The sequence below is a fragment of the Phodopus roborovskii genome, unplaced genomic scaffold (genome assembly GCF_943737965.1).
Source record: "Phodopus roborovskii unplaced genomic scaffold, PHOROB, whole genome shotgun sequence".
NCBI classification, from domain to species: Eukaryota; Metazoa; Chordata; class Mammalia; order Rodentia; family Cricetidae; genus Phodopus; species Phodopus roborovskii.
In genome coordinates, this window is record NW_026126588.1 from 24,899,956 (window position 1) to 24,911,114 (window position 11,159).

The 11,159-nt window shown below is 47.8% G+C and overlaps 1 protein-coding gene across 1 annotated transcript in view; it reads right to left on the reverse strand.

Moving 5' to 3' along the window:
* The window catches only part of Fhl2 (four and a half LIM domains 2), a 59,812-nt gene extending 50,466 nt beyond the window's left edge, over positions 1-9,346 (reverse strand). The window contains exon 1 of the mRNA XM_051204248.1: positions 9,179-9,346. The gene's annotated coding sequence lies outside the window, so the exon portion shown is untranslated. The remainder of the gene's footprint in view (positions 1-9,178) is intronic.
* Positions 9,347-11,159: the final 1,813 nt, after the last annotated feature.

Genomic DNA, 11,159 nt, shown 5'->3' on the forward strand with positions numbered 1-11,159 from the left:
TACCTCCACCGCGATCACATGGTAGTGTCAACGTACTGCTGTGATTCTAACTGCCCTTCTGAGGCACATTTGAAGAACTCTCAAAGGGGCCTGTTTGGGCAATACGTTTTTGTAAACGTTTGTGGCCGTCCCGTGTGGGGAGAGATGCGGAATGCATGTCCACACACACACACACACACACACACACACACACACACACCTCACTGTTGCTTTGCACAAACACACAGGCCCATGTGTACATTCACCCTCTTTTCTTACATTGCTATAGCAGGTCAAAGGAAGGGGAGACACAGAGCAACTAACTGGCTGCAGGTGTAGACTCCCGCTCCTTCCACGCCCTGTCATTCAGGAGATTGCTGAGGGGATGTCCACGGTCCCCTCTGCCTAGAGCAGTGGTTCTCAACCTATGGGTCATGACCCCTTTTGGGGATTGAACCTCATGTCGTATAACCTGCATATCAGATATTTACATTATGATTCATGATAATTGCAAAATTACAGTTATGAAGTACTTATGAAAATAATTTCATGGCTGAAGGTTACCACAACATGAGGAACGGTCCGAAAGGGCCACAGGATCAGGAAGGCGGAGAACCACTGGCCTAGAGGAATGGGACCCTTGCCGGGTGCTTGTAGCTCTGGAGCATTTGTATATTTTTGTGTGGAGACAGCTGTGAGCTTCTTGCGCATGAGGTCTAGATAGGGATCATCTGATGGGTTTGGGAGCCAAGGGCGTGGCCATGCCAAGGCTCAGGGAACTGACAGCTGGAAATGAAGACCTCAGAAGCAAAGTTCCTTTCCGACCCGCATTCCTTCTCTCTCGAGGCGAGCCCCACGAACCCAGGTTGCACTTTTACAGGAAGGCCATGGAAATTGGAACCACTTCCCCCCAAGTCCGTCATGACATATAAAGACTGTCTATAGGAATTAGGATTACGTGTGTGTGTGTGTGTGTGTGTGTGCATTCCTGCATGTGACTAGACATATGAGTGCCATGGTGCATATGGTCGGGGGGGTGGGGAGGGTGGGTGGGGGGGGGTCAGAGGACAACCTCTGGTTTGGGCCCTTGCCTTCGGCTTGTTTAAGACAGGGTTTCTTGCCAGGCAGTAGTGGTGCACGCCTTTAACCCCAGCACGCGGGAGGCAAAGTCAAGCATATCTCTGTGAGTTCGAGGCCAGCCTGGTCTACAGAGCGAGTTCCAGGACAGGTTCCAAGGCTACACAGAGGAACCCTGTCTCGAAAAAACCAAAATAAAACAAGCAAAAATTGACAGCGTTTCTTTGTTGTTTGACACTACGTATGGTAAGTTAGCTGGTCTGAAAACCCGCTAAGGATCGTCATGGGTCCACCTTCCGCCTCACCATAGACTCAGTCGCGTAGTACAAACGCATGCTGTGCCTAACTTTCTGCTGGCTTGCTCTGAAGATTCGAAATTCGGCCCTGATGTGTGTGTGTGTGTGTGTGTGTGTGTGTGTGTGTGTGTGTGTGTGTGTGTGTGAGTCGAGGGCTTTACCCGCTGAGCCATCTGCCCAGCTCCTCCCCTGCCTTTTCATTTAGAGTTAGCCACAGAGAAATTCCCTAACCTGCCTTGTCTGAGAGTAGATTATAGACTCAGGAGGGCCCTGCCTCACACCTGGGAGGAAGGAATGCTTCACAAAGAGGCCAGAGACGATGGGAACAAGCCCCGTGGCTTTCCACATTTCTGCACATCAGCTCTGGCTTTACGGACCCCGAAACTGCGAAGATGGGTTGTTCTTCTTAGACCCGTGCTCCCAGATCTGAAGGTTCTCATCGTCAGGTCCCAAAGACACCCAGGGCAAATGGCTAACTGAGGTGCCTATTAGCATACCAAAGTATCCAGGCTCTCTCAGTATCCCTGGATCCTCTCTGCTCCTCCCAAGCCACCCCTACTCTGAACCTCTCCAGCCCAGGAATTGTCCCTTCTCTTTCCTGCATAAACCTGCCCTTTCAGCCACTTAGTCCCTGGGACCCCATTCTCTTGGTCTCCTGCCCCTGTCCCCTCTCCTGCCCCTCTCTCTTCCCTCACCCCCTCCCAAGCCGGGTTTCAGTCTACCTGTCCTGCCTAGTCCGCTGCTCTCTCTCCCTGATCTGGACTCTGGCTGTGCTCATCCACAATATAAACCTTCTCCTCTGCCATGGCACGCACGTGCAGTGCTTAAATCCTTATTTCCATCTGCTTACACCATGTAAAACTACACTCAGTTGATTTCAGCAGATTCCAGTGTTTGGCCTTCAGAGGAAAAGTTACCAAATGTCGCACTGTGAATGTCACCTTTCTGACAGGCGCTGCTTGCCTCTGACTCCTGGTCACACCTCACACTTACTGGTTTTGGACCTAAATAAGCTCCTGTCTGTCTGTCTGTCTCCCTCAGTTTGTTAGACTGCTACCCTGGGCATCTCTTTTGCTGGCTTTAGCATTACCCGTGGGCTCTGTCCAGTCTCAGGAAGCTGAGATTCCCATAGACCCCGAAGCCTGACTTTAACCCCAGACGGCCACCACCTGTTTTAGAGAGGGCCATTGGCAACTGCTGCAGATGTGCAGCTGCAGATGCACAGCTGTGCCCACCATTCCCTTTGTCCTTTTACACCAGCGTGTTCCATCGCCCTGCTGGTCTGCTCTTGGAGCTTCTGCCTGTCCTAGGCTGGCCAGCCTTCTCTTGCTGACTGCTTGGGGCTGGCCTTTCATTTGACACCATCAAGTGTTAGAGGCCCTCCTGTCCTGAAACTCTTGGCACTGGGCTCCATTCAGGGCCCGCCTACCGCCTCCCCAACTTTCCCCCATTCACCCACATGCTGCACAGGCTTTCATTTCTCCCCAAGACTGATTCTTATCACATATCTGTGGTCTCAATCATATGTTTGGGGATGCAGGGAACCTGATGATTTTAAAACACCTTGGTAAGATACCACCATTTTCCAAGTTCACTGTGAAATCTGTGGCATACTGTGTTGCAAATGAGCTGGGCAGAGGACTGAACTGCCCTGGGCAGTATCTCCTAGGAACCCCAAGCCAGGCCCAGTATCTTCCACCTCTATAACTGAGCACCCCTCAGTGCGATGGGGTTTAAGCCACCGTTCTGTCTCAGGGTCATTCCCCTAAGATGTACACTTTCTATCCCTGCTACCTGCAGGCAGGCATCCTGCCGCACTCGGAGAAAGGTCATAATGTGAGGAGATTGCCTTGGGTTATCTGGGTGGCCGAGAGTCCTTACCGCATGAAAGACAGACTCAGGATGACAATGTCAAGGAGAAATGTGAAGATACTCTACTGTTGTTGCCTTGGCAGGGGAGGCAGGAGCCACAGGCCCTAAGCGCAGGCAGCCTTCAGAATCAGAAGCTGGGGAAGTCAAGGAAATGAACTCCAGTTTCAGCCCAGGGAAGACGCACACACTACAGGCTCCTCACCTTCACAGCTTTAAAACAGCAAACCTAGGCAGAGCAGATTTAAGACGCTAAGCTTATTCTGATGAGCAGCATCAATCTGAAACTAAAACTAATGTAATCAATCGCCATTGTGCATTAGTGGTATGGCAGTCGCTGCATTTTCTCATTGGAAACTCAGCCTCCAAGCCAAAGGCTGTCCTCTGAGCTACTGCTCTGCATTTCCTCATTTGAAAGCTAGGGATTATAATAGTACCTGATTGTTGAGAAAATGGGGCCCTTATTTACATTACAACTGCGTCCTATTTACACATCCGCATATTCAAATATGTAGCACAAGAACGTGCATAGTTTCCTTATGAATGCTGTGGCGCTTTTGGACATGAGTAGATTTTAGAAGCCAAGGGGTCTTGAACCTAATTCTCTGTGCTTAAAGAGGGATGACTTCATACATGCCACATCCATACATATGTATATATACATGTAGTATTTTCAGGTGTGTATATACGTGTAAGGTGACACTTTGAAGAAAATGTAGGAGGAGAAGTGAGTCATATGAGACACTAGAGAGTGACTGTAACCATGAGATGGGGTAGGAGGTGGGTGTCAGATGTGTGTTGATGAAGAAGAGAGTACGATGTGTGGTTCTTAGGTAAGCACGCATTTGCTAGAGGCACCAGCAAGTGTGAAGGTCCTTGGCCCAGTTGGGAGAAGGTCAGTGTGACTGGACACTGGGCTAGAGTGGAACAAGATTCCTGACACCCTCCACCCACCCATCCCCGATCGTGTGGGGGCCTGCAGGCTGTGCTTACAGTTTGCATGTGTTGACTTGGAAAGCCTTTCTAGGGTTTTGAGGAGGGGAAGCTGTGCTTGAGTTCAGGTTACAAATACAGTAACCAGGCTTGTAGAGGCAGCTAGAGGTTAGGTTGAGTGCATGCTGACTGGCCTGTGGGGCTGTCTGGATGCTCCTGCCTTGGGCTTTGTTCACTGGTACTTCCCAGGGTAGAGAGAGGCAGGGCATAGTAACAGCTGGGGGAAGGGAGACAGGCCCCGCCCAGGGGATCAGCAGCTGACTAGGAGGATATGCTGATCTTCCTAGAGTGTATAGGACTGCTTGCTGCCTATTCCTTCCTCCATCCAGATCTCATCATACAATGAGGCTGACCTTGGCACTCTGAGTTCCCAAGCCCCCGACTTGTTGAGAACCCTGTTCAAACATCCCTTCTCAACCCTTCCTTGCATCTTGCAGAGTTTTCCATCTGTAAGTGTGTGTCAGGATGGCACGGGGACTAGGATTATTTCTTCTCCTCAAAGATGTTTGCCAACTGTGGTGCCAGCAAACACGTAACTGCTTATAGGACCTCTTTGCATTTTCAGCTTGGAGGGGCAAAGAGGAACCCAAAATGAAATTTGTCTGTGTAGGCAATCAAACTTCTTAGCTTTGAGGATTGTTGTAGTTCTTTTTCGTTCTTTCACTGACTTTTTTTTGTGGGCTGCCCTCTGTCTTCTGACTCCGAAGCTGGAAGAGACTAGCACTTGACCATCAAGGCCTCAGTTCAGTGTAGTTAAAGCTGGCTATGAAATAAAGATTATACTCTCTTCCTGCTTCCAACTCCTTCCCTTGAATTTTTAGCGCTCCTAGATCTCTTAAGTGCAGATTGACTGCATAGTTTAGCTCCACAAGCGTTTGCTAGACAGTTGGGCGAGTCACTGTGCCAGCTCTGGGTCTGACTGGGAAAGATAAATGCACCCTTCCCGAGCTCCAGGGGATGCTGGGTCCTGTGAAGAATCTTCGGGAGGGGAGGTTGGCATTCCCAGTTTCTCTCTGTGTTGTGGGTAAAGCCCAACCCTGCTTCCCGCTCATTGCTTCTGAGTCTCCTGCATCCACCAGGGTCTAACAGGCCTCCTCCCAGAGGGCCATGAATCCTGTGTGGCCCAAGGGCTCACAGCAGCACTGTTTGGGCCTGTGTACACTTCCATACACAACACTCTTCTCTTCACATGCAAACTGAATGAAAAGCAGTATGTGCGTGCGTGAGGACATGCAAGGTTCTGTGCAGATGCCGGAGGCAGACAAAAGCATTCACTGACCAAAACTTCCCCAGACCCACCAGCCACCATGACTGCTATACTGCTCAGAGCGGCCTGGGTGTTCAGGTTCTTCGCCGAAACTGTTCTTTTTCCCTTTCTATTTTTATTTTGAGGAGCCAAGACACTTCTTTACTTCCTTTTATAAAATATTGAGTGTTAGAAATGTTCCAACAAGAAGCAAGCCAGCCCTTGTCCCTAAGTCATTAGACTTCAAACACACACTTAGTGGATTTCCTGGCCTTAGAGAAACCGCATTTTGTTTCCGTCTCTGCTCATTGTCTTTCCCTCTGCCGTGTTCACGGACGTCAGTAATTCACCTCTGCTTCCTACAGGCTGAGCAAGCCATGAGGACCAAGCCAGCAAGCCGAGTTCCTCTGCACGCTCTGCTTCAGCTCCTGCCCAGCTTCCCTTCTGACGGACCGGACCGACTGGAAGCAGCCAGCAGCTGAAATAAAACTGTCCTTCCCAGGTTGCTTTTGGTCATATGGTCATATTTGTCACAGCAGCGAAAGCCAGATGTAGACACACATAGTTATTGACTGATAGGGCTTTCTTTTTAAATTGTAACAAAAACCCCATGTTTAATTATGTCTTCATTCCTTTGTGTCTTTTAAATGCAAATGAAGCAGTGAATTGCAAAACTCTCTTAGAAGTTAAAATTTGATGAGGGAATTAAACGGCAGAGCCCTTGCTTAGCACGACAGTGGCCTGTATTCAATTTTCAGCACCAAAAAAATTAAAATATATATCTTTACTAATTTTCATTTTTAAAGTACTGTATTTACAAAGCACACGTGTTACCAGACTGCCCAAGACTTCTGTTAGTATTCAGGCATCTGTACTGGCCTGTCGTTGGGGGTTCTAACAGGATACGCCCTCAGCTGCAGCCACTAAGAGCACCACCTGTGCACATTCACTGTGTTCCCTTTTAAAAGGGTTCTGTCCACCTCCGATCTCTCCCTCTTTCTTTTCTCCTCTCTCTCCTGTTACTTCTATTTCCAGAGGCTGGTCTCCCCACCCTCCTTTCCCCTTCTTATGGTCCCTTTCCCTAATAAAAAAATTCTGCTTGAACCCTGTCACATGGCATCTTTCTATCACATGCTGCTCTTCTGAAATTACAACAACTTCTGTTTGCTTCTTTCTATTTTTTTTTTTTTTTTACTCTCAGTTTAACACAATGGGGACAAAGTGGCGGGAGGATGATAAATTGTATTACTAAAACAACAATAACAACAACAACAAAAATCAGTAGAACAAGTGTGTTTGCTTGTGCAGGCCTGATGAATGCAATGCCAGAATCCATGTAAAAGCAGACAGAGAGAACAAATTCCAAAGAATTGTCCTCTAACTCTTACAGGCAAGCTATGGCACATGGACACGCATGGATATATGAAGATACCCACACATACACAAAAATCAATAATGAAATAAATGTTTTCCAAAAATGGAGAAGCTAGGGATCAAATCCAGGGGCTTGTGAGTGCTAGGCAAACACTCTATCATCAAATTAGACATGCTCTAGCCTTAGGAAGTCTACAAAGAGCCTTATCCCCAGCACAGGGTTCTCCGACTGTCCAGACTCCATCTGTTGTTGAGCATGTTCTGAACTTGTAGATTTCATCCTACTTGGTGCTTCCAGAACTTTCCATCTAAGAGTCTAGACCACCTCATGCTTTTCCTCCTTTAAAATTATTTTATATCCATGACTGTTCTTCTCAGCAAGGACATCTAGAATCAAGAGGCGGCGGCAACGGAACTGGAGGAGAGATGGCTCAGTAGTCAGACTACCTACCTGATGTATAAGCCAAGCATGAGGATCAAAGTTCAGTTCCCCAGCATCAGCGGAAATGTCAGGTGGGTGTGGCAACCAGCCTACAATCCCAGTGCTAATAAAGTGGTGCCGGAGGGTCCTTGGAACAAGCTGGCTAGACTAGCTGGAATAGTGAGTTCTTCCCTCAAGTACAGGGTGATTCAGGAAGAAACCTGACATCAAGTTCTGATGTCCACAAACATATGCACACACCTGTATCACCACCACATGCAACACACACGTGAATTCATATGTACAATCACACCCCCCACACACATACACACAAGCAAAAATTAAAACAAGAAACAGGAAAAACTATAAAAATGGTTATCATCTGGAGAACCACACGTAACCTCCCCCTTTTTCTTCCTCTCTGCTGCTGGGCATTTTCTCTGACAAATAAGCACTATTTGTATACTTAAGAAAAAAAAAACAAAGGAAAATACAAGCACTCAGAATATGGTTTTATCTCCCCTTTTGGTGGGGAGAGGAGACTTGAAACAAACACCAGGGACACATATTCCAAGAACTTATGTATTTTGAGATGAAGAGAAAGGTGTCCATACTCTAGGTTTGGAAATTGAGGAAAGCTATGAGGTGGTCTAGATTCTTGGATGGAAAGTTCTTGAAGCACTAAGTCTCTTTAAATACCTGTGCGTACATGCACACACATACGTAAGTGTCGATCCACAGAGGCTAGAAGGATATGTTAGATCCCTTGAAGCCAGGGTTACAGGTGTTTGTAAGATGGTTGCTGGAATCCAAACTGCAATCCTTTGGAAGAGCAGCAAGTCCTCTTAAGCACTAGGCCATCTCTCCAGTCCCCTAATTTTTTTTTTTTTAATACCATGAAAAGCCTCTAAAATGCAATGATTTGAGCTCAATGAAAAACAAAGACTTCTGTTATCAAAGTCCAGTTAATAACAAAGCCTGATAATAACAAAGGATCCAACTCACAGAAACAAGAAAACAGCAACAACAAATCTATGAACAGCACCTGTGAGATAAAATCCTATCAGCCTAAAGCTTGGGTGTCTAGTCCATGGGCTTCAGAATAAAAAAAAAAAAAAAAGCCAATCCCCCCCCAAAAAAAAACCCTGGGGTGAGAATACTTTAAAATCATGATTGATAAGGGTCTGGCAAGAGATGTTTACACGTGTCACATTGATTGCCATCTATGTCATTTCATCAATATTGAGGACGTTATGCATTTGGCCAGAGCATCACTCAGTCCTGTACGTCTTAGCTACAAGAAGCGGGTAGAGTATGCACACATTCCCTTTAAATTGCACAATAGCTTTGGACTTTCAAACTATCCGCCGTAGCACGTAAGTCATCTTGTATAAACATGCTTTCCTAGAGTAATCAGACGCATCAGTAATTGGCCTTTCCACCCATGCCTTCCGGAAATACTGGGATGGGGGAGGGAGAGCTTAAGTACTTTGCAGCTTGACCCTATCCCGTGTTTATGTTAGACGTTTTCTCCTTCCTTTGCTTTGTTTTTGGTTTTCCAAGACAAAGTTTCTCTGTGTATCTTTGCAGGCTGTCCTGGAACTCGCTCTGTAGACCAGGCTGGCCTCGAACTCACAGAGATCTGCCTGCCTTTGCTTTCTTTTCTTAAAAGCTCTTCTGGTTTTTGGTTCTGGTTCCCATAGAGGGAGGCCAAGGTGATGAGGGACTTGGGCTGTTCTCAGGTACCACAGCAGCCCTTTTGGGAGCTGGGGTCCTGAGGTCCCAGTGCCTATCGGGGTCTAGGGCACTCCCTTTGCACTGAGTACAATGCCATCTGAGCACAGTTGACATCTAAGTGTGGTCAGACGTGTGCTGGAACCGACAGGCATGAAGAGAAAAAGGCCAAGTAAATGTGATCCTTACCTGTGGCACCAGAGCCCTTCCTTCTGCCCTGCCACCAGTCCAATGGGCATGAGGGCCAGCACAGTGCAGGCTGTGTGTCTCACTGGATTGCCCCGATGCTGTGGGCTTCTATCAACAGTGCTATAAATAAGGCATGGCCACTGGCCCGGCACAGCAGATAAGAGCACAACCCTGGCTCCTGCAAGCCTTTTTTGGTCTCTAAATGTAAGAAGTCTCAGGTTGGGAAGAGGCTGTCGCGTACGCTCCTATTTGACCTGCCTGTCTCAAGGACACCCCAGGCCTCACATGTATTCCGGCAATCCAAGAGCAGCCCAAACAGGGAGGCCATTAGGTCCAGAACCTCCAAGTGTGTAGCTTGGGGCAATATGCCTTGCTGGAGGCTGCAGGCGGCTGGCACGTGAGTGGGAGGAGGGAACTTTTCTGGGGTCACAGGAGAACCTCCATTGGCTCAGAAGGGAAAGCCTGTTGTAAAGAGTTCACTGACCTCCCTTCCCTCGCTTAGGAGGCCAAGGGCATTTGCACAGGAGGGTTCATGGGCTCAAGCACCAGGCACCTGTTTGGCCGTGGGCTGGAAAACATTTCCAAAAAGCCATGCCCTCCCCATCATCCTTGCTCATGTGTGATTATAGTGATTCTGTGTGGAGCTGAAACGGGGTTTGCCGGAGTCTGTTGAAAAGCCGGTATGCCAGAAAAAAGAGAAGACTAACTCAGAGAAACGACAGCTCCCGAGCCTCCTTAACTTTCCAACTTATGAGCCGATGACAGTGGCATCTCTTGTCACCTGCCCCCAACACTGTCCCTAGGCTGTGTGCTTGGCATTAGCTTCCCACCAGGGAGGCAGTTTGGGAATTCAGACCACCACAACTGGTGCTGTGGGCAGATAGAATGCAAGGACAGTCCCTGAAGATCTCTTCCAGGCATCTGGAAGAGCCACACATCATCTTCCTACGACTGGGTAAATTAGAGAGGGCAAGAAAAAAGGCTGACCCCACCCTTCAAGAGGACAGCATCCCATTAAATCGATAGCAAGCAGTTTAATCTTAATCACATGCATACTGTCATGAGTGATTGTCCTCCAAGCCAAGAAATACCATCTTGGGACGTTCTGCTACCCAACCGCTGTGATCGCTTGAATGAAAATGACCCTCATAGGCTCATATATTTTTTGCGTGCTTAGCCCACAACTCATCAACTGTTTGGGAAGGGTTAGGAGGCGTGGCCTTGCTGGAGGAGGCGTGGCCTTGCTGGAGGAGGCGTGGCCTTGTTGGAGGTGTATCACAGGCCCAGATCACACTCTCTCTTTCTTCCTGCTGCCTGTGGATTTAAAGCTCTCAGCTGCTGCTCCAACATCATGAGTGTTTGCTTCCTGTTATGATGATAATGGACTCACTCTCTAAAACTATAAGCAAGCCCCAAGTTAAACATTTTCTTTTGTATGAATTGTCTTGGTCTTGGTGTCTTTTCACAGCACTAGAACTGTTACAAAGATGCCCCTACCCTTTGTAGAAGATCATTTCCCAGCCTGTTTTGTTTTGGGGTTTTGTTTTTATTTTGGTTTGGTTTGGTTTTTGAGACAGGGTTTCTCAGTGTAACAGCCCTGGCTATCCTGGAACTTGATTTGTAGATCAGGCTAGGCCTTGAACTCACAGAGACCCACCTGCCTCTGCCTTCTAAGTGCTGGGATTAAGGGGGTGCACACAACACTGCCCAGCAGGGCTGGCCAGTGTGTTTCACCTTCACATAGAAGGACAGAATTTTCTTTTAAGTACCCAACTACTTCCTGCTGCCAGGCAACTCTACACCTGGTTTGGGGGAGGGACTGAGGAACACTGGAAGGCAGAGGTCTCTAACTGTCCCAGTTGGGTAAAGCTTGTGATGGGGTAACTGGCTAGGGGAGGAAATGCCCACATTCTTCTAAGTAAACCCCCGTCTAGCCTCCATAATGAAGCCCAATACATTTTATAGTTTTCCAGAGTGAAAT